This window comes from Protopterus annectens, chromosome 6.part0 (assembly GCF_019279795.1).
Source record: "Protopterus annectens isolate FY-2018-M chromosome 6.part0, PAN1.0, whole genome shotgun sequence".
In the NCBI taxonomy this organism is placed as follows: Eukaryota; Metazoa; Chordata; order Ceratodontiformes; family Protopteridae; genus Protopterus; species Protopterus annectens.
The window spans coordinates 731,575,666-731,599,049 of record NC_056737.1 but is presented as its reverse complement, the minus strand read 5'-3'; the positions used below and the strand labels follow the sequence as shown (position 1 = coordinate 731,599,049).

Genomic DNA, 23,384 nt, shown 5'->3' with positions numbered 1-23,384 from the left:
CAATAGTGCGCTTGTTAAACCTAGCACAAAACCGACAACCAGTGACGTCGTGGTCTGGGCATAGGCATGGGATACAATAGGAATGGAAATCCTTACGAGGTATTTGCTTCCCACAAGAAATACAGTTATTAACTTTTACTGACATTGGTCTGAGGCAAGAAAAAGTTTCCCCAACGGGGTACTTAGCTTTGTAGAAGACTTCGGTTCTGGATTCGGAATGAAAATCTCGTGGTCTGGGCATAGGCATGGGATACAATAGGAATGGAAATCCTTACGAGGTATTTGCTTCCCACAAGAAATACAGTTATTAACTTTTACTGACATTGGTCTGAGGCAAGAAAAAGTTTCCCCAACGGGGTACTTAGCTTTGTAGAAGACTTCGGTTCTGGATTCGGAATGAAAATCTCGGCACTTGCGAATTGCTTTTGCTTCCGGCACCGCGCGGCAAGAAAGACTGAATAAAATGGCATCGGCTGCATCTTGTATACCCCTGTCGCACTGATGTCAGAGAGGAGGTGACAGCAACCGACGCCAGACCAACACTTTGGAACTCAGGCCAACTGGGGGACTGCCTGACGGCAGGATAACCCAAGTGTAATGACTGCAGCAGTGTAACACGATGAACATCTATTAAGATCCAGTTTAAAATCTAGAAAATAAAGCATTACTGTCACTATAAAAACTGCTTGTGCTGAAGACTTTGCCATGTACACTTCTTTAGTAACCCTCAGATATGAATAAATATTTGTTTGAAATGGGAAAACAGAATTTGATTCCATCAAAAAGCTTCGGCTCTGCTCATTGGAAGTTACAGTGAAAACTTCCAGAGCGCCACTGGAGGGAATGAGTTAGGTGTCAAAAGGAATTCTGTTTTGAAATAATGGGTACAACACAGAATATGTAAAAGAACCATACCTGGTGGTGTGCAATGCTAACAGAAAAAACTACCATTAGAAGCTGTGCTACAACACTCTTGACAAACATTTAAAAAGGAAAGCAGCTTTCATTAAGTACAAACAGCCTACCTTCCAGTACTTTGAATAAAGCACAAGGACAAGCCCACTTCAGACACACAACTTATCAGAAAAAGGAGTATAAAGTACCATGCAACCCAATGGAGGGATTCTTCATGAACTGGTAATAAGCACATACATTTTAGTGCAACTCCAAGGCTGTGGCGACAGTACAAAGTAAAAATGAGCCTGTGTACTTGAAAGAGCCTGGGAGATTATATTAGAGTTACATGACATGCAAATAAGTAACAGGAGGGAAAAACAGTTATGTAGCTGCAAAGTATCCACTAGCTACAGTATGAATAAAATGCTTCTGCTTCTATGATGAAAATGAAGCATGGCAATGATAAAAATAAAGTGTGATCAAGAAGCTTGCGAACTTGATACTACAATCCTTCTTCCATGCCCATTTTAATATTATTTTGCATTTAAAATATTATAAACACAAAGGACAGCAAGAACAAATTTTGCTTCTGCTTTTTCTACATCAACATATCAGTAAGGTACAATTGTGTACACTTACCATAAATGTAGATGTTAAGAGTGTATTCACTGTTGCAGTCATTACATTTGGGTAATCCTGCCGGCAGGTTGCCCTCAGTCAGCCTGAATTCCAAAGTCTTGGGTCCTGCGTCGCCTGCTGTCGCCCCTTCCCTAACGTCAGGTAGTCAGGGGTATAAAAGAAGCAGCCAAAGCCATGTTCTTCAGTTTTTCTTGCCCCAAATGTCAGGTGCCCCTGAAAGGGTAACCAGAATTTATATCTGGACCCGTGGTGGTGGTGTTGCAGTAGCGTTGTCGCATCACAGTAAGACACTGTCTGGTTCGATTCTCAGCTAGAGCGTCTTCTGCGTGGAGACATGCGTGAATGGGCGTACCTTCGTTGCAGGCTGTGCGCCAGGCCTGGCAAGCCGGTACGTAAAAATCAACTGCCAATCATTAGCGGACTGGAGTTCCGCTGTGGCGACCCCTAACCGGGAAAAGCCGAAAGACACAAACATAAAAATACATACACCAATATAAACTTTACCTTCATCTACCAGCAAATACACCACATAGGTTGTTATAAATCAGAGAAGGAGAGAAAAGTTCCAGCAGAAAAAAGGGGATGGCGGGTGGGTAACCTGGACTGCAACAGTTAATACACTCTAACATCTACATTTATGATAAGTGTACACAACTGTACTATGTTCTTCGTGTTTCACTGTTGCAGTCATTACATTTGAGTAGAGTCCCAAAGCTATGGTTGGGAGGCTGGAGCTAAACAGCATTAGGAGCGGCTATGAGGCCCTGCAGAACTGCAGTGGCAAAGCCTGCCCTGGATTTAGAGTAGAGTGGCAGACAATTGTTTGTAAAGGTGTGCACTGAACTCCAAGCAGCAGCCTCTAAAATGTCTTTTGTTGGTACTCCCCTGAGAAAGGCTGCTGAAGTGGCTGCAGCTCTGGCTGAATGCGGCCTAATGCCCTCAGGCACTGGCTTGTCATGGTGTAAATAGCAGAAATGAATGCAGTGGCCTATCCACTTTGAAATAGTCTGATTTGAGATGGCCTTCCCTTGTGAACCTGCAGCATATGCCACTAGTAATTGCTGTCTTCCTGAAAACTTTGGTTCTGTCCAAGAATAATCTAAGCGGTCTGTGGGCGCCCAAAGAATGCAGAATTCTCTCCGCCTTGTTCTGTGGGTTTGGATAAAAAGTCGACAGATGAATAGTTTGGTTAAGAGCCACACTTGACACCACCTTAGGCATAAATGTTGGGTTTGTCCTCAGAGACCCTGTCTGGATAAAAAAATGATAAAAAGGTTCCACAGCCACGAGTGCCTGTAGCTCTGAAACTCATCTTGCAGAAGTTATTGCTAGGAGCAGAGCTGTTTTCCAAGATAAAAACTTTATATCAGCAGTAGCAGCTGACTCAAAAGGAGGAAGGGTGAGTTTTTCCAAGATATAGTGGAGGTCCCATGCCGGTACTGGTGATCTGCTTGGAGGCCTTAAATCTTTGGCTCCTCTGAGGTACTGCTTTAATAAAGGATGAGAAAAGATTGGTGGCTCTGTATTGTAATGAGTCGAAATGGCAGAGGCATGAATTTTAATTGATGAAAAAGATAGGCCTTTGTCCAGCATCTCAGTTAAGTATTGCAAAATCTAAGGCATATTTGGAACAGCTGTATCAGTTCCTTGTGCCTGGTTCCAAGCACAGAAACTCTTCCATTTTCCAGCATAAGATTTTCTAGTACTAGGCCTTCTGGCTTCCAAACTGACATCCATCACAGCTTGACTGAGAGGTGTGCTTTGTATGACTACATTATCCACCATGCTGCCAGGTTTAAAGTCCTGAGTTGTGCAGGATCCAATTGTTTTGCTAGGACAGTAGATGAGGTATAAGAGGTAAGGTCCAAGCTGGGGATTGAGACCAGTTCCTTAGGACTTGATACCAGTACTGGCGGGGCCAGTCTGGGGCAATCCGTATCATTTTTGGCTTCTCCTGTCCGACCTTTAGGAGTACCTTGGGGAGGAGAGGAAATGGAGGAAAGGCATATACTGATAGGGCATCCACTTTCAATGCTTGTCTGTGATAATTCCTTGTGCAGAATCTTTTTAGTTGGTAGTTGTGAGGGGAAGCAAATAGATGTAAGGGCATCCCCATTTCCTTGTTATGCTGAAGACTTGTGGATCCAGCTGCCACTCGTGGGGATCCATGATGTTTCTGCATAGTTAGTCTGCCAGAGTGTTTTCCTTTCCTGGCAGGAATTGTGCCTGCAAATGTACTTGGTAAATCAATGTTGTGTCCCACAAAATCATGGTTAGTCTGCAAAGGTGGCAAGAATGTGTGCCCCCCTGCTTGTTTATATACCACATGACCGTGGTGTTGTCTGTCTTTATTAGTAGTTGTCCCGGATGAAGTTGATCCTTGAAGGCTGTCAAGGCATTTTGAACAGCTAGCATCTCTTTTTGATTGATATGTAGATGCATTTGGTTTGAGGACCATGTGCCCTGAATGCATCTTCCTGCCATGTGGGCCCCCCAGGCATAATCGGATGCATCAGTTGTTAGTGTCTGCCTGGCCGGGGGTAATGTGAATAGCTGTCCCTTGTTCTGGTGACAAGCCTTCGCCCACCGTTGAAACTCCTGTTGCAGGCAGGGAATGAGAGTAATCATTGTTTCCAGGCTGTGGCAATGTTCAGTCCAAACACTTTTTAGGTACCATTGAAGTTTCCTCATATCAGACTTGCATATGGTATTAGTAGGATGCAGGATGCCATGAAGCCCAAAGCCTGCAGAATTTTTATTGTGGATAACTGGGCCTTTGTTGCCAATATTTTGAAATAGGTAGTCAGTTGCCATTGTTTTTCTGGTGTGAGATAAGCCATCTGGGCAGTTGTATTTAAGCTTGCACCCAGGAATATCATCTCTTGAGAAAGTACTAGTTTTGATTTCTTTTCGTTGACTGTGTACCCTAGGCATGTTAGAAGTCTTTTCACAAACGTCAGATGCTGTAGAAGAATGTCCTTGTTCTCTGCTTGAATTAAACAGTCATTCAAGTAAGGATATATTTGCATTCCTCTTTGTCTGCAGAAGGCAATTACTGGTGTCAGGCACTTCGTAAAGACCCTGGGCGCAGTAGATAAGCCAAAGGGCAGTGCAGAGAATTGGTAATGCATTCAGCCTGCCTTGAATTGGAGGTATCTTCTGCACGATTGTCATTGGGACATGCATGTATGCCTCTTTTAGGTCTAGTCACAAGCCAAGCATTCTTGCCCAGCATGGGCAGAAGATGCTGCAAAGTCAACATTTTGAATTTTGGTATATCCAGGAATGTGTTCAGAATAGATAGGTCCAGTATTGGTCTCCAGGCCTAGTCCTTTCTGGGTACCAGGAACAGTCTTGAGTAAAATCTTTGTCCCTACTCTTGCTCTGGTACTTGTTGAATGGCCCCCATGTCCATGAGGGATGAGACTTGTTTTTGCGCCTCTGCCCATTGATTTTTTGGCAGATCTGGCCAGCCGTTTGCCTTTGGGAGGGTATGGAAATGGAACTTATAGCCTTGTGGCACTATTTAGAACCCACTTGTCCTGGGTTATAATGTGCCAATTTTGAGAAAAAAGTGCTAATTTTCCCCCTAAGGGTGCTGCCAGGAGATAAGTGCTTGGTGCAGGCAGGGGGAAGTCATTGGGACAGTTTCCTGTATGGTTGTGATTTGTCTTCTCCAACTTTGGAGGTAGAAGCACCCCATTGCTTTGACCTGTATGAACCTTGCGCCTGGGATCTGCCTCTAGGGCGTCTGGATCTGCCCTTTTGAGGTCTGTCTGACACAGGAAAGGACCAATTCTTTGTAGGCCAGTGTCGACTAAATCTAGGTGGCTGTACTTGTAAAAAATCTTTGACAGTTTGCATAGATTTAGCTTTGTCCTACATTTTCTTTAACACCTCTTCTGCCTTAACCCCAAACAAAGAATCATGCTGTAAAGGTGCATCTAATAATTTAACTTTGACATGATCAGGCAGATTTTGGTCCTTTAACCAAGCATGCCTCCTAATTACAGAACCCGTAACTGCGGCCCTGCAGGAGGCCTCCAAAGAATCAAAACCACATTGTAAAGTATGTTTTCCAACTTGTTCAGCTGCATGCAATAAATCCTGCATTTCCCTGTTTTCTACACATTCAGAGTTTAACAACATTTTCTGTTTAAGCAATGCCATGACATGTTGCTGATATTTGAGCATATGAAACTGACAGTTTAAGGCCCGTATAGCCAAGGTAGCAGAAGTGTAAACCTTTTTTCCCCATCTATCCAGTGCCCTAGAATCCCTGTCAGAGGGGGTAGGATTTTTTGCAGTGAAAGCCTTAACTCCTTTGGGACCCTGTGAAATAGTTTCTGGGTCTGCAGTAGGGTTTTTAAAAAGGAATTTATGAGAGTCAGGATTCCTGTAATATCGGTCAGGCTTAGCAGGAGCTGGAGGTAAGGAGTCAGGGGTCAGACTAGACTCCGAAAACACATCTACAATGTCTAACACAGTTGGAATGGCTAGAGGCCTGTGTTGAGGTAGTAAAAGGAAATTTCTGAGCCTCTTTTTAGATTCTGAAAAATCTTGGCTCTTCCAGTGGAAATGCTCCCTCATGGTATGCAAGGTTTCCCCAAAAGAATAGTCCTCTGGAGGAGAAGCTGAAGGTAGAGATTCTTCAGCATCAGAATCCTCATGGGGGAAAAGAATATTTCTGATCAGAACAGGAATCAGAAGAAATAGAAACCTGATCAGAAGATTCATAGTCGGTCTCCTGCCTAGGCCTCTTATCAGGAGGAGATGGGAACCCCTGATCAAGGTAATCAAGTCTTCGGCCATTTTGGGCATCTGTTTTTTGGGCATAGAGGCCTGTCCACGTGGCTCTTGAGTTTGTTTCTTTGCTTTAGCCTTTGAAGCTGAAGTTGTTTTAATGTAAAGATGTTTAGGTCTGAATACACCCTCAGAAGCCGATGCCTGCTCAGTGGCTCCAGACCCATCTGAGAGAATAATGTCCAAGGCTCCAATACCTTAAGTTTCCAGCGGCATAGCCGACTCCACGTGGGAGTCAGTATCGGCCTGCGACTCTAAAGTAGCGGGTGTCAGGGGCTGCAAAAGCGCCTCACTGAGAACCGGCGAACCAGCGACTGGCTTAGAAGAAGCTTCGTCATCTGTTTTGGACCTCAGTTGTTTATCTCTCTTTCTTTGCGTTTTTCGTGAACTCTGGTAGTCGGATGGCTATCCGACGACATTTCTGGATAATTAAACTGGTGTCCAAAATAGTTTAAAGCAAAATCACACCGACGCTTGATAGTGCATTGGTTAAATCTAGCATAAAAAGTACAGTTTTGTACCTACCATAAATGTAGATGTTCGAGTGTTCACCCTGCTGCAGTCATCACACTTGGGTTATCCTGCCGCCAGGCGGTCCTGCAGTCGGACAGAGTTCCAAAGTCTTGGTCCGGCGTCGGTTTCTGTCGCTTCCTCCCTGAAGTCTGTGCGCCAGGGGTATAAAAGAGGCATCCAACGCCATTTTCTTCAGGTTTTTTTGCCCCAGATGTCAGAAGCCCCCCAAAAGGTAGGCAAAGCATATTGCTATATAAAAATATACAAGTAAAAATAAAACAATACTTTCAGTCACAAGCAAATACACCACAGAGGTTGTATAGGATAAAAAGGTATAGATAAGTTCAGCTAGTTCAGAGGGGATGGAGGGAGGGTAACCTGGACTGCAGCAGGGTGAACACTCTAACATCTACATTTATGGTAGGTACAAAACTGTACTATGTTCGTGTTACCCTGCTGCAGTCATCCCACTTGGGTTGAATCCCAAAGCTAAGGATGGGTGGTGAAGTTAAACAGGGTTAGAAGAAGCTAGTAGGCCCTGCAAAACTGCAGTGGCAAAGCCAGCTCTAGTCTTGGAATATAGAGGTAAGTGGTAGTGTTTGGTGAAGGTGTGCACTGAACTCCAAGTTGCAGCTTCCAGAATATCTTTGGTTGGCACCCCCCCTGAGAAAGGCTGCTGATGTAGCTGTAGCCCTGGTGGAGTGGGGCCTAATGCTAGCAGGTACCGGTTTCCCATGATGCGTGTAACAGAAACGTATGCAATGTCCTATCCATTTTGAAATGGTCTGTTTTGAGTTAGCTTTTCCTTGTGATCCTGTAGCATAGGCTACAAAGAGCTGGTCAGAGTTTCTGAAAGCCTTAGTTTTATCCAAGTAGTAACGTAATTGTCTCTGAATGTCCAAAGAGTGCAGGAGTCTTTCTCCTTTGTTCTGGGGATTTGGGAAAAAGGTGGGCAAATGAATGGTTTGGTTTAGGGCCACACTGGATACCACCTTTGGCATAAAGGAAGGGTTAGTTAGCAGAGAGACTCTGTCTTTATGTAAAATGAGGAAAGGCTCCACTGCCATTAGTGCCTATAGCTCTGAGACTCTTCTAGCTGAAGTTACTGCTAGAAGCAGGGCAGTTTTCCATGAAAGAAACTTTAAATCAGCTGAGAAAGCTGGTTCAAAGGGCGTCAGTGTAAGTTTTTCCAGAACAAAGTTGAGATCCCAAGTAGGTGTTGGTGCTCTCCTGGGCGGTCTTATGTTCTTAGCCCCTCTGAGGTACTGTCTTAGGAGTGGATGTGAAAATAAAGGAGGATCAGTGTTGTAATGAGCTGAAATTGCTGAGGTGTGGATCTTAATAGATGAAAAGGAAAGTTCTTTGCGCAACATCTCAGTTAAATATTGTAGAATCTGAGGAATGTTTGGATCAAGGGGATTTTTGGCCTTTAGCCTGGTTCCAGGAGCAAAATCTTTTCCATTTATCTGAACAGGTTTTCCTGGTGCTGGGCCTCCTGGCCTCCAGAATGACATCTATAACAGTTTTGGATAGAGGTGGTGTTTGATTGTTTATGTAATTTGCCATGCAGCCAGGTTTAAAGTCTTGAGCTGGCTGTGTAGAATTTGATTGTCTCGCTGGGTGAGCAGGTGAGGAATTTGTGGTAAAATCCATGGTGGGCTGTGGGCCATGTTCTTTAGAATTGGATACCAGTGCTGGCATGGCCAGTCTGGTGCAATGAGTATCATTTGTGGACTCTCTAATCGGACTTTCAGCAGCACCTTTGCTAGAAGAGGCAGTGGAGGAAAGGCATACACTGTTGATGTTTTCCAACTGAATGAGAGGGCGTCCACTTTCGAAGCTTGTGGGTGGAATGTCCTTGTACAAAATTTTTGTAGTTGGTAGTTTTGGGGGTTGGCAAACAGATCCATGTCTGGGCGCCCCCATTTTTGAGTTATCATTGCAAATACTTGTGGATCCAGTTTCCACTCATGGGGATCCATGATGTTTCTGCTTAGGTCGTCTGCCAATGTGTTTTTCTTTCCTGGCAGGAATTGTGCTTGTAGTTGAACTTGGTAAGACAGTGCTGTGTTCCACAAGGTCATTGCTTGCCTGCATAGAGGGTAGGAATGTGTGCCCCCTTGCTTGTTGATGTACCACATTACTGTGGTATTGTCCATCTTTACTATTAGTTGTCCTGGGTGTAAGAGGTCCTTGAAAGCTGTTAGGACATTCTGTACTGCTAGCATTTCCTTTTGATCGATATGCAAATGCCTTTGATCTGTAGTCCATTTGCCCTGAATGCACTGTCCTGCCATGTGTGCTCCCCAGGCATAGTCCGATGCATCTGTTGTCAGTTTGCCTGGCTGTGGCTAATGTGAAAGGCTGACCCTTGTTGAGGTGACATGCCTGTGCCCACCATAGAAACTCCTGTTGAAGGCAGGGAATGAGTTGAAGACTTCGGACTGAAATTAGATTCGAAAATCTCAGGTGTCGGCCGACCGCCACTTGCAAACTGCTTCTGCTTCGGGCACCGTGCGGCAAGAAAGACTGAAGAAAATGGCATTGGATGCCTCTTTTATACCCCTGGTGCACAGACGTCAGGGAGGAAGCGACAGCAACCGACGCCGGACCAAGACTTTGGAACTCTGGCTGACTGCGGGACCGCCTGACGGCAGGATAACCCAAGTGTGATGACTGCAGCAGGGTAACACGATGAACATCCGACAAGCAGAAAATTTGTGATCAAGGCCAAGGCATGGAATACAGTAAGAATGAAAGTCCTTACGAGGTATTTGCTTTCCACAAGAAATACAATTAACTTTTTCTGACATCGGTCTGGAGCAAGAAAAAAAAGTTTCCCCAATGGGGTACTTAGCTTTATTGAAGACTTCGGGTCTGAATCTCGAACACGAAAATCTCAGGAGTCAGCCAACCGGCACTTGCGAACTGCTTCTGCTTCGGGCACCGCGCGGCAAGAAAGACTGAAGAAAATGGCGTCGGCTGCTTCTTTTATACCCCCGACAACCTGACGTCAGGGAAGGGGCGACAGCAGCCGACGCAGGACCCAAGACTTTGGAATTCAGACTGACTGAGGGCAACCTGCCAGCAGGATTACCCAAATGTAATGACTGCAACAGTGAAACACGAAGAACATCAAAAGGCATATGATTTTTTTTTTTTTTTCTCTTGACCCCTTTTCCCCATTTTTTGCATGTGAATTTAGGATGCCACATTAAAAAAGTGACAATCTAGAACAGGAATCTCAAAACTCACAGCAAGCAGCCGTCAAACCAGCATAATTATACAGGAGAGAAGTGACTACACAACATTTCTAGCTACGCTGCTTGCATTTCTTTTTGTCTTTGGGACTGTGGCCCTTGCGTGAATTTGAGAGCAGCCTCACACTCACACTCACACTCACACTCGACAGAACAAGAGAGATTCAGATTGTGGGCGGCCATTGTGCCACCTTACCTTTCTTCTACATCTCACTGTCACTGTTTGAGACCTGCAGTGTTCTGAATCCAGCAAGCAGCTATTTTTTTTTTTTTTTTTTTTTTTTAAACACATCCTTTGACTTTTTTTTCAGCTGCATGCTCCTAATGGATTGGGACACATTCCTTGTTTTAATAAGCACTGGTTCTTTTATTGTTTAAGAGAAAATTCATATCTACAGCAGACCTGTGGGTACATCCGTGGGGGACAGAATACCAGCCACAAAATAGGTTTCCATCGAGAATACTTTCAAAACACTTGAAAGAAAAAGGGAACTGTATTTAGCAGTAGCTTAGAAACAGCTTACACAAAAATTCCACAGAGTTGTGGTTTGGATCCAAAACAGTATTTCCTAAACAAAGACAGAGAAAAGGAAAAAATAGGCAAAGTACATTTTCAGAAGTCTCAAATTAAAAGTCAAAATCATATCAGAATTGGCTGCCACATCACAACTAATGAAATCAGCTTTAGGGCTGGATGATAAAGTCAGGATTGGGAATTAGCAAGAAATGTTAACAAATTTGACTGTGGCATTATGTTACAAATCATAAACATGTCCTGCATCTTCAGCTACAGTACAATGGCATTTAAAGATAATGACTTAAGTTTGCCCATATTCATTACTACATGTTAAACCTGTAGTCGGCCTTCATTTACTTTAACTAATGCCTACAGTGGAACAGCCTTGCAGTAACCCTGTTATTTCTGTGTATTTGTGTTTGCGACCGAGTGGTGGCAGCTTACCCAAAAAACTGCTAAATAGAATAATGATGTTACCATCATCAATTTCAGATAAAGTCTACAATACTTTAAAAACTAGCAGGTAACACCGAAGAGTGGTCACGGGGAAAAACAAAACATAATGACATGGTAAAGGATAAAGTATGTGGATAACCAAGGTAACTTCAAGCTACACAAAATAAACAGCACAGATGTATATCAAGTGTTGGCTAAAAGGTCAAACAGCACTTTTGGAAGCAGGTTAGAATGCACTTCTTCAAACAAAGCATAGTCATCAGGGCAAACCACCGTGTATTTGAAAGCTGTCTCAAAAACAGTGATCAGTCTGAACTGTGTGGAACACAACACAAGATGAAATCAAGTGGCAATGGATGGACAAAAGAGGAAGATACAGGTCAATTTATGCAGTGCATTTTGCCTCAAAAGAATCAGAGATGAAGGATCTTTGACTTCTTTTTTAAAATTAGTACAAGTCATAAAAGGCGTCTGCCTTATATTATCTTACTTCTCATGGACTACATATTTTCTGTAAATGCAGAAATAAGGAGCTTTCCTTCTTAGACTTTCTCCAAAAAAGGTTACAGCCAGTCGTGCTTTCCAGGTAACAAATGCAAGAAACAGACTGAAATACAAGTTGCAACAAATACAAGCATACTTTTAACAAACATTTTTCACAAATTTTCCGCACTGCAGTCAGCTTCTTGAGAATAAAAATATTTCAAAACAGACTAACATCAAAAACTTCTGCAAAAACTACATGCAGGTTCTTTCTGTAAAACAGCTGTGAGACATCAGCACTTTTAAATCCCAAATTATCTTTTTAACTGTGTAAGTCTCAAGTCTCTAGAGATACAAATGTTGGTAAATACCTACCTAGTGATATAACAGAACACTGAAGACAATGAAGGTCTCTTCAGTTCCCTGTTGAGGCAGGAACTCCCCCTCATAACTATGTCCACTTGAGGCTCACTGTTAAGTGTCACGTGTCTGTCACTTCCGGCTACAGCAAAGGAGACAAGTCAAACAAAAAACTATTAATACAGCACTGCCAAACTGGAGTGAAACACCAAGCTTTAACACACACATTTTTAATTCTAACATATAACTGTTTTCCCCAAGTCATGTGTGCGCCTAACAAAAAATACATGTTCTACCTTAACTTAGTAGTTTTAATAACTGAACAAGTTTTAGTACACTAAAAAAGACACTTTACACAAAAACTGTACCTGAAAGGGCTTTATCTAGCGGGGCATAGTAAACTGGAAAAAACTTGACATTTGCTCCAAAATCATCACCATCTGAATGCATAGGTGTACTCACAATTTTTGGTAAATACAGTTCAAATAGGTCAGTAACAGTAAAAGTTAAAACAAATTGGACATTTTTTTATGTCCTCTTGCATTAAATACAGCTAACAAAACAAAAAGCTGGCAACACAGGAGTAGAAGCTCAAAAGTAAAGAAATGAAGAGAAACTTTCATAAATGAACTGTGTGACCTGCCACAAAGACTGACAAAATACTCAAGTGCTACCACCCAAATAACATTACAGCTGAGAAAACAGCATTCTTTACATTAGGCCCACAGTAACTGTAATAATTAATAAAAGATCTACCAGGTAGTGCAACAGGTTTACTTGTGCAGTGCATAATATTGTCTTCTCCACAGTTCCAAAGACTTACTAACATTTAATCCACGTATCTTTTGTTTGTAGAAAATGGAAACAAAACAGACTTTAAACAATCTGCATATCAGATTAGTAGCAAAATCAAATGGTTTTCAGTCACGGGGAAGCAGAAGTCAGTGTGTTGACAGGCACTTGCATGTGGAGAAGATGGGAAGCAATGCAGGCACCCAATCAGAAACTTTTATCTTTACATGCCTTTATATGGCTGAAGACTAGTAATCAATACTTGGGACCTGCTCTCCTAAATCTTACAGGAAGTTGATTATAAATTTAGCAACTCCACCAACAATCTGACAAAACTACAACAGTTCCAGCTCTACAAATGTTATGTTAGAAGTCAACAGCTCTTGTTGATTAATCTAAAAGCCTGATGCTGCCAGACAAACGTGCTCCATTTCCTACCTGCCCCGAATCTGAAACTAGAATAGCAACAGCTGCTGTTCAACTTACAATACTGTTCTCAGAAACTGCAAACATTTCTACATCCATACTTCCCCACTAAGCTGAGGCAGTATAAATACTCTTAAAAAAGCTCTTAAGGGCAAACTATGTACATTTTAAATTGCATCCGACAAAGGCCATCTCAATCCACATAAAACAAGACAAGTGTTAAAAGTAAACAGCAATAATGCAAAAAATATATGTAGCACACATGCAGAAGACACATTTTTCCAGTAAAACAACAAATAATGATAATAAAAACTATCCCTACAGAGTTAAAACTAATTGTGATATTAGAAGACCAGGCAACTAGTTAAAACAAGAATTTCTCAGGCCTTGTAACTTAAACCAAGTAAGAAAGAAGCTATTACCCTTAAGCAGAAGGAAACTTGACAAAATACAAACATTGTTACTAAACAGGATCTATTACATGTAAGCAAAAATGCCCGACAGGGTGTGTGTTAATGTGTAATTAACACCGGACCAGGGGTGTTATGAGGGCCTCTGCACCCCTGGAAGGACATTAATTACACATTAAGTGATAGATATGGACCAACGTACTTTTGGAGGGCAGGCAAACATTTGGCAACATTAACAGAACAATGATGATCCAAAGGGTAGGAGAACATAAGACAATACTGCTGTAATTAGTTTGTCTTGATGCAGAGAGTAAACCTTTCATGGAGTAAGCTGGGATTTTACTCGACAAGGGAAGCATTTGTATTTCCTGGTACAGTAAAAAGTTAATTAGAAGGAAATGTGAGGGACTGGATGCAAAAATCGAAGTGGGAGGGTTCCTCTCTGATAAATTGTGTCTGAACAGAGGAACCAGGCAGGGGTGTCTCTTTCCCTCTTTGCTATTTGTGTTATGCTTAGAACCACTAGCAAAGAATATAGGGGACTCAGAGATTCAAGGATATAATTGGTATGGTGTTCAAAGAAAAACTGGCTTCATTTACAGATAATTATTTTGTACCTGATGGAACCAGAAAAGTACAGCTCAGTGTTGTAGAATATTCTAAGACAATTTCATTTTGTTCAGGATTTAAAATGAATGAAGATAAAAAAAAGGCTGTAACTATAAACTATGTATGCACACACATTGATCCAGTGATACCCAAATTTATGGGGACATGATAAAATGAAGTAATTAGGAGTATGGATTAAAAAAGGATTAAGGTTATGGCATCCAAGGATACGTGGAGAGAGACTAAACAAAAGATAATATAAAAACTGAGAAACTGGAAGCGCTTCTCTATGGATATGGAAGAGGCAAACAGTAAAAATGTTTGGTCCCTTTAGGCATTTTTTTTAAATCAACCAGAGAAGTTGTAGACAGTAATAAAGAGTTGAAGGATTTTATTTGGCAATGGAAGAGGAAGAGTCTCAAGTGGGACAAGTTGACCCAACAGAGCAAGGTAGTTTAGGATTATTTGATTTGAAGGAATACTTTAGAGCTACATGGTTAAGGCTCTTGCACATAACACAGGCAAAATACTACAATACAAAGTGGAAATAAGTGATGATTAAGCAGGGAGGTAAATTCAGGAAATAAGTAAAGAATAGGATTTTGCATGCATATCCTTAGAACAATAGTCAATTAATTTTATATTCATAAAGTAGCATACTTTCTAAAAACTAAGCCGAAAGGAGATGATGACTACAACTAGGGGGTACAAAGAATAGGCAAAAGGGAGCTGGAATTTACGGGAAGAAGCTTGCAAAGGAACAGAGATACTGGGAACAAACAATTAGAGAAGGAAAGGTAACAGAATGAGAAGAGGCCAAAACATATGGACTGCAAGCTACGGATTTGCCTTCCTATCAAGGTCTGATACAGTACAGAGAAAGAGATAAGGGAATTCTAAATGAAAAACCTGTCCGGTTGAGTTTCTAACAATCTAGAACAGAAGCTGCTGTTAAAGGGATAATGAGTAGGGCATATAAAAAAAATTGCACTATAATTATATGAATCAGAAGCGGTCACAAAGATGGGGAAGAGAGATTAGATATGCAATTCACAAAGAAACAATTGGAGGACATATGTATGGCTTCCAAATATGCAACAAAGTCTAGAAAATTTAAGATTTTGGTCTGGAAGTGTTTGCAGAGATACTCTTATACCCCAAGCACATTCCAAAGACTTTTTTCCTCGGGCAGATGGCAAATGTTGAAGGTGTGCTGGAGGGTGGGTGGGGAGGACCAGGAATATAGGTTTTGTGAGTGTAATGAGTTGGCAGACTAAAAATTCCCTACAGAATACTCTGTTGGGAATACTAGGCAAGCAAGAGAGTAAAACTAAGGAAATGATTGTTTTGAGCTGGGATTCAAGATCCAAATTGCCTAGACATAGTAAGGCTTTTATTAAGTTCAACTTTGGTGGCTACCAAAAAAGCAATTACTAGAAAATGGAAATAAAACTCTAGACCAGTAGTAGTAAATACTGTAAAAGAGATAAAAGAATAGGAGGTTGAATCTTTAGAAAAGGGTAGGAGTAAATCACATGGAAAAAAATGGAAACTGTAGAACAATACATGCAGAAAATTGTTTTGGAGGAGGAATGAGTTTTAAGAGGCAGTAGGAATGGAATAATGTATGTAATGTTGCCTAGATAATAGGCTACATATGTGATGTATAATATTTGCCAATGTGGGAGGCTGGCATAATGGTTAAAGTGTTTACCTTACATACACAAGGTGGAGGGTTTGATTCTCACATGAGGCAACTGTCTAGGCTTAAAATGGTCCACATGAGCAGTTAGCCTAGTACTAACCTCTGGCACTAACCTTTGGCCCTATGAATATAGTTCAAGTACTTTTATATACATGTAACTATGTCTATGCGACAAGTGATCATTCAATTAATGTGTTTTAAAAAATGACATGTTAAGCAAAGTAGATTAACATCTAAGAAACTGTTAACCAATGAGGAAAAAATAATCTTTACGAAATAAAATAAGTATAACTGCCAAAACAAAAAGAAGGGGGTCACATATGATTTGCACCCTGCAGATCAGCATTATCCAAGTATTACATAAACTAAAAAATTCACATCCATTTCTGCAGAATAGTGACCTATTCTGTGAATGTATGTATACTAGCCTCCCTCCTGAAAATCACTTTTGTATACGAGAACATACTGCATGAAAATAATGTTCACAGGTTCAAATATACAGCTCAATACCAATTAGAGTTCAGGAAGCTTGACTACCAAGACCTTATGCAAATTTTTTTAATTCCTGTCCATTATGACTACTTCTGAAGCGAATGACTGACTTCTGATTCTGAGAAGAAGCTTATTCGATAATCTTTGAAGACTTCTGTGTAATGCATCTATCTGCAAAGTTTTTTTTTTCTTTTCTCTAATACACACTTATTTTTAGTATTAGGCTCACAGATCTGGCGCGGGTTCCCACAGGGCTGCATTCTTGCATAAACTTTAAAAACAGAAAATGGATCAGGCATTGCATTACAAACCCATCAGAGGTCACCTCCAAGCAACTTGTAATAAAGAGACTATAGTACTGACCTCTGTAGTTTATTTGTACCAGTCAAGTTGTCAAACTCTTTTTTTTTTTATTTTTTTTTTTTTTTTTTTTAAGAAAACACTGTTCAAGTCATTTCTGGTGGATTACTAAAAAAAATTGTCTCTCTATATATTACTTGCATACACATACAAAGATGCCCATAAATACACTTTGCCATTCAGGTCACAGCTGACATACAGGTGACAAAGTCAAGTACTCACCATAACAATAGAGCCGTGTTGTCTTTTTGTCTGATTCAACAAGTAGATAGATCCGATCAGATCTTATCTCAATGCCTTCTGCCAAAGCATTACATCAGAGAGCTCCGACTCTTCCCCTACCCACAATTCCCTGTCCTGCCTCAGACACCACAGATACAGTTTGCTGACTGGCCATAAAAAGTTATTATGACTATATGTACATAAAGGTATATACCAGTTTACCCAATAGGACACACAGAAAGGAATAAAAACACTAAAGTGTACAAAACAAAAGTGGGTTAGACAAGGTTCAAGTGTGATTTGGCCTCTAGATGGGTACTTGTGTAGTCTCAAAAAAGGATATTCCTGAAAATAGATGTACGCATCCTGGAAGGTGCAACTAATCTACAGTGAGAGACAAAGTGCGAGTTGATGACCAAATTGCTGCTGCGCAAATGTCACCAATAGGAACTAGCCTAGCAAACGCTGTAGATGTTGCCATAACCCATTTAGAATGCACTTTAGGCTATGACTGTAGAGGCATACCTAGTGAATCATAGACAAAAGAAATGCAATTAGCTAGTCATCTCAAAACAGTAACTTTAGAAAGAGACTAACCCATTTTTCTTGGAGACTGATAGGAGCAATTGGTTTGACAGATGCAAAACCAGAGTTGTCTGTGCACATCTATTGTATATATGTTCCCCTATATCACAGAAATTGGGCAAGAAAACTGGTAAATCAATTTGTTGATTTAAATTTGATTCGGAAGCCAGTTTTAAAAGAAAGGACAGGCTTGCCCTCAATGACACTATCTTTATGAATGATCAGGAAGGGAGCCTTGCATGCAAGTGTCAGAAGTTCTGAAACATTTGGCAGAGGTGATGGCAACCAAAAATATAGTCTTCCAGGACTTTTCTGTGGATGCTGCATCTTCAAAGGGCTTCTGAGACAAGTATTATAGCAAAGTGGTACAGTCACAGGGAAGGATTGGATCACGAACTGGAAGCATCAACAAGGTACCTTTCAAAAAGGCCTCAGATTCTGAGAGAAGCAATGAAGTGTTACTGAAATCAATGCAAAAACTTGAAATGGATGCCAATTGTACTTTAACTGTTGAATAACTAGACCCAGACATGAAAGGAAATCAGAGGATTTCTGGAAGAGGTACTGAAAAGGGATCAACACCATTATTAGATGCAAATATAGAAAAAAAAAGTGTTTCCATTTGTTCTTTCAAGCCTTTTTAGTAGAATTCCTCAGAGAATAAAATGATTTGTACTACTAGGGAAAAAAGCCTGGCACATCTGGCAACTGTTAAAACTGGAGAAACCATGCAGTTAAGTTTTAGGGTCTGTAGGTCCAGTAGCGGCATCCTGGAGGAGTGATTAAGGAGAGCCAGGAAAGGTTTAGCAACCTACGATGGATGAACTAAGTGAGGCCAAAGAAATGTGAACTATAACTGTACTAGAAAATGGTTCTTAAGACATCGCCCATTGCCAGATTCTCATGGCTTCTCGGCAAAGAGGGTATGATCTGGTTCCACTCTGTTGATATACAAAATTACTGACATGTTGTCTGAAAGTATGGCAATCACATCCTTGGGTAGTTGGTCCTGAACTGCCTGCAACGCAAGGATGGCCGCCCTTAACTCCTCAACACTGATGTGAAGGTTGACCTCTAATGGGGACCACATTCCTTGGACTGTCCTCCCTTCAAAATGCCCCCCCCACCCAACCAAGAGGAGAGGTGTCTGTGGTCACTGTGGCTTTGGGTACCGGGGAAGAGAAGTGTCTGCCCAGAGTGAGTGAGATGTAATCCACCACTGAATATAGTTCTTGCATACCTGTGGGAGTTGAATTTCATGGTAAAGGGGATGAAATCTCTGGGGCTACTGTACCACCAATATCTATTGTAGAACTCTCATCTGGTATCTGGTCAATAGGACCATCACTCTGGAGGCAGCCATTAACCTTAAAAACCTTAATATCAGTTGAGCTTGGGTATGTGGATGAATTATTACTTGAAGACCCACAAATCTGGTAGAGTTTATCTTCAATGAGGGTAGCTTTACGATTGAACAAACAAGTGTCCCACAGCCTATGATGCAAAGAGAAGGCTGTAATTTGCGTGAGCTTTTTACGCTTTGTTTTAATTTGCTAGATGGGATAGTTTGTACACACCCTAATGTTTATGGATATCAGCTGGGTATGGCAACCCTGTGTTTCCAAAGGTCAAACATTCCCTCTTATGCTGTGCTGATGATGTCATAAGAAATCATAAGGCGGCAGAAACATGCATGTCCACAGCTAGAGGGGTTTGGCTTTAATGGCCTGAAATTGTCCATAAATAGACTTAAAAGTGAAAGTAAAAGAAAGTCATGGACATTCAGAATTGCCATTTAGCTGAAACACCTGATGTCCTTAAAGGGGGATTTGCATACATCCCATGAGGCCTCTGATGCAAGAGTTTTAAAGTATCACACAGTTAGAAATCTAGCTTTGCTAGATTTTTCTTTTTGTGTTTTTTAACCAGTTAGTTATCTGTGTGACCTTTTTACTCTTTGTTTTAATTTCATTACATTGATGGAAATTCCCAAGGTGGACAATAGTTGTCGCAGGAATAACTGGTGTCTCAGAAGTAAATCCTTGGAGCTAGCAGTTAAAAGTCAATCATCCAGATATGGGGAATACTTGGATCCCTTGAATCCTGAGAAATGCTGCCACCAGCGAAGTGGAGGGCAGCCATTGTCATCCCTTTACACAAAGGTGGAGCGTCCACCGATCCAGGAAATTATAGACCCATCAGTGTAACTAGCCTGATTTGCAAGGCCATGGAATGGATTATCATGGACCTCATTAACAGGGACACTAGCAACCTCCAAACACTCAACCCCACACAGTCTGGCTTTGTCAAGGGGAAGCCAAGTCTGTTAAATCTGGTTGATTTCTTTGAGACAGTCACCAAAGCCATAGACAAGGGGAAGACAGTGCACACTGCCTACCTTGACCTGGTCAAAGCCCTAGACACTATTCCCCACTCAGGCATAATAGATAACTCTCTCAACTAGGCATCAATCCATATGTTACCAGATGGTAACCAAACTGACGCACTGATAGAACCCTCCTAATCAAAACAGGGGAAGCCACCTCAAGCAGTAGAACCCTCCTAATCAAAACAGGGGAAGCCACCTCAAGCAGTAGACCCGTAATAAGAACAGATGGTAACCAAACTGACGCACTGATAGAACCCTCCTAATCAAAACAGGGGAAGCCACCTCAAGCAGTAGAACCCTCCTAATCAAAACAGGGGAAGCCACCTCAAGCAGTAGACCCGTAATAAGAACAGATGGTAACCAAACTAGAACCCTCCTAATCAAAACAGGGGAAGCCACCTCAAGCAGTAGACCCGTAATAAGAAGCATACCCCAGGGGTCGGTCTTGGGGCTTCTGTTATTCAGTATATACTTCTCTGAGGTGCAGACCAAAACCAGTGGGCCATGGTGGACCAAGTTGGCAGATGACTGCAAGTTGGGCGTGGTCATCAATTCCCCAAGTGATGTGGACGTCCTCCAAGAAGGTCTCACCCAAACAAAGGATTACTGCCAGAAACATGGCCTCAAGCTGAATGCCAAAAAATACACCATCCCCTTTGGGGAGAGTGAAGTCCCCACATATCACATTAATAAAAGCCCTAAGCGTGTAATCAGTCATGAGGGATTTGGCAACCAGGTTGATATCAACCTAACTTTTGACCACCATGTTGCTTCCATTGTATGGAAAGCTTTCTACATGGTTCACCTCATAAGTAAGGGTAACTCATCCAGGGACAAGGAGGTCATAACATCCCTGTATTCTTCCTTTGTAAGTCCAATTATTGAGTACAACACCTCCTCTGGCATGTACCTCTCTCAGAGCACATGCAGCAGCTGGAGAGACCACAGATTCCTCCCCAGGAGAAGCCAGGGCCTCAAACATCTACCCTACACAGATGGGCTAAAAACCTTGTCCCTCTACTCAGTTTCATACAGACTCCTCAGAGGTGACCCTTGTGTGGCATACAAAGCAATCTCAGACCCAACCTTAATGGTACTGCTGCATATCAGCAAGTCAAACTCCACTTGAGTAACCCGCACGTGTGACCTCAACCTGGTCTGTGACATCAATAGGACTTGTTGGCAGGACAGATGCGTCTCTCATAGAATCCATCTGTGGAATAGCCTCCCTCACCACTTCAAGCAAAGTACCTCATTACCCCTTTTTAAGCGCAACTTGGATAACTGGATGGGAAACAGAAAATACACCCCTGGGACTCCACCTGTGTCCTTGTTGAACAGGGGCTTTGGGTGCCAACTTGTCTTAACATGGGCTAAACTATTGGCTAGGCTTATAAGGGCCTCAGGGCCAACAGCCTAGCAACATCCTATGATCCTATGACCACTGCCAATATCTTGGTGAACACCCAGGGGGGATGTTGTGAGACAGAAACACAGTGCTCTGAACTGGAAGGGACTGGCTCCCAGACAGAAAATGGAGAAATCTCTGACTGCCTCTGGATCTTTATGTGGTGGCAGGCATCTGGGAGTTCTACAGAGCACATCCAATTGTCCTGAGAAGAGGCAGAATGGACTGTACACTGACCATCTAGAATACTGTGTGTTTTATAAACTGCTTTAATTTGCTGAGATCCAAAATTGGACTCTGGTCCTCTGTCTTTTTGGGAACTAAAAAGAATCTTGAGTAGACTCCGGATTCTAACTTCTCTTGGAGAACTGGTTGAATGACTCTTTTGGACCAGCAATTTCTGAGCTTCTGTTGCTGCAGATCAAACTGACTGGGTGGAACATTGTCAATCTTTCGTTTTATTCTTGAAGTTTCTAAAAAGGGCCTTTTATAACTTCTGGAAATGATCCCTAGCACTACTGAAACTTTAGTTACGTATTGCCAAGTTAGAGTGTGTAAGGAGAAGCGTCCCCGGACTGCCTCAGAGTGCAGCAGCCAGGAAAGTGTTCAGGGATGCTGGAAAGGCTTCTCTTTGAATGGACCACAGAAACCTTAACTTTGCGGACCTCCTCTGCATCTGAGGTGATGTTTTGTGGAACTGCCTCCACCTCTGCCTCTGGGAGGCCTGGTACCAGAAGTGCCCTGGTAAAAGCCTTGAGATTTGCTGAACCGCATCTATCTACCCACCACTTCAATTCCTGGAGAAGGATCCCTGAAGTGTTTAAAACTGGATTCCAATAGCAGACAAGGTCTTACCGTCCTGTTCACTTTTGGACCAAACAAGGTGGAACAGTCACAAGGGGCATTTATGAAGGATGTTCTGAAGCCTTCTGCAAAGTCACAGTCTCATCCAGGCATGAAGAAGCATCGTAATGCCATCACTGGCTGTACCATTTGCTGCATTGGAAAGCAGTCTCATCAATATATTAGTAGCAGCTTGAAGGGTTAACAACTGGGACTCCATATTTTTATGGATGTTAGTTAGTAAGTTACCCACCAGTGAATCTGAAAGTTCTTTAATCAAAAACTTCTAGAAACATGTCAAGTGAGCCATAGAATTCAGTTCAAAATAGAGAAAGTGGCTGAAGCACATGTCTATTTCCCCAATCTGTCCCAAAGCCCTAGACTCCCTTTTAGGGGAATGTACAAAGGAACCTTATTCAGACAGTTCCTTTTACATGGTTGCTATCATCACCATGGCATCTACAGTGGGACCCTTAGTCCAGAACTTCCTATCCCTTGGAGCAGTTAAGACTCCATCTGGCTTTTTTAGGGATGGGTTCTGCCAGCTCAGACTCCTACCAAACTTTTTGAGTAAGGAGATTGACAAGTGTTGTCAATCAGGACATTAAAAGGCTGGAACCAAAAGCTTTGGGAAATGCAGGCTCATTGGAAGGAGGGACTTTGGTGGACCATCCCCTACACTGTTTCTTCAATTCTAGTAAAAGTCTCTGAAGGAGATGTCTTCAGGAGGTATCCTGGAAAACCTTCTCCCTCATCCAAGTCGATTTCTTTGGAGGTAGCCTCTGGAGAGGAGTTGATATACTTCCTCTTTACAGGTCCTTTTTCCAAGGAATGTGCCTTGGGACAACCAAAAGAGACATGCTAGAAACAGATGACGGGACTCGAGGGTTGAGTTGTCTCGAAGTCTAATGGATCTATCTGTCCCAGTCTACTGGAATGACAGGAGGAGGGTACAGTCTTCAAAGGTGTCTGGATGCAGCTGAGCTCTGGGAATGAACCAGACATCTTGGTCCAGACAAGGACCTCCACAGCCTCAGCAGTCAATCCAGCCACTGGAGACGAAGAAGAGCCAGCAAAATTGGAAAGGGCAGAAGCCCTCTCAAAACTAATGGCTGAAGGCCCCGAGAAAGACCTTGGAAAAGCACCGTCAAGGGCAGAGGCCCTTAGTGGCAGTGACAGTACTGAAAGTCTCAGAGATGACTCAACCACAGCCCT

General features: G+C 42.1%; 1 protein-coding gene across 2 annotated transcripts in view; it reads right to left on the bottom strand.

Moving 5' to 3' along the window:
- FBXO34 (F-box protein 34) overlaps positions 1-23,384 on the bottom strand; it is a 369,578-nt gene that overhangs the window by 272,043 nt on the left and 74,151 nt on the right. For both annotated transcript variants that reach the window (XM_044074419.1, XM_044074420.1), the window contains exon 2: positions 11,944-12,070. The gene's annotated coding sequence lies outside the window, so the exon portion shown is untranslated. The remainder of the gene's footprint in view (positions 1-11,943; positions 12,071-23,384) is intronic.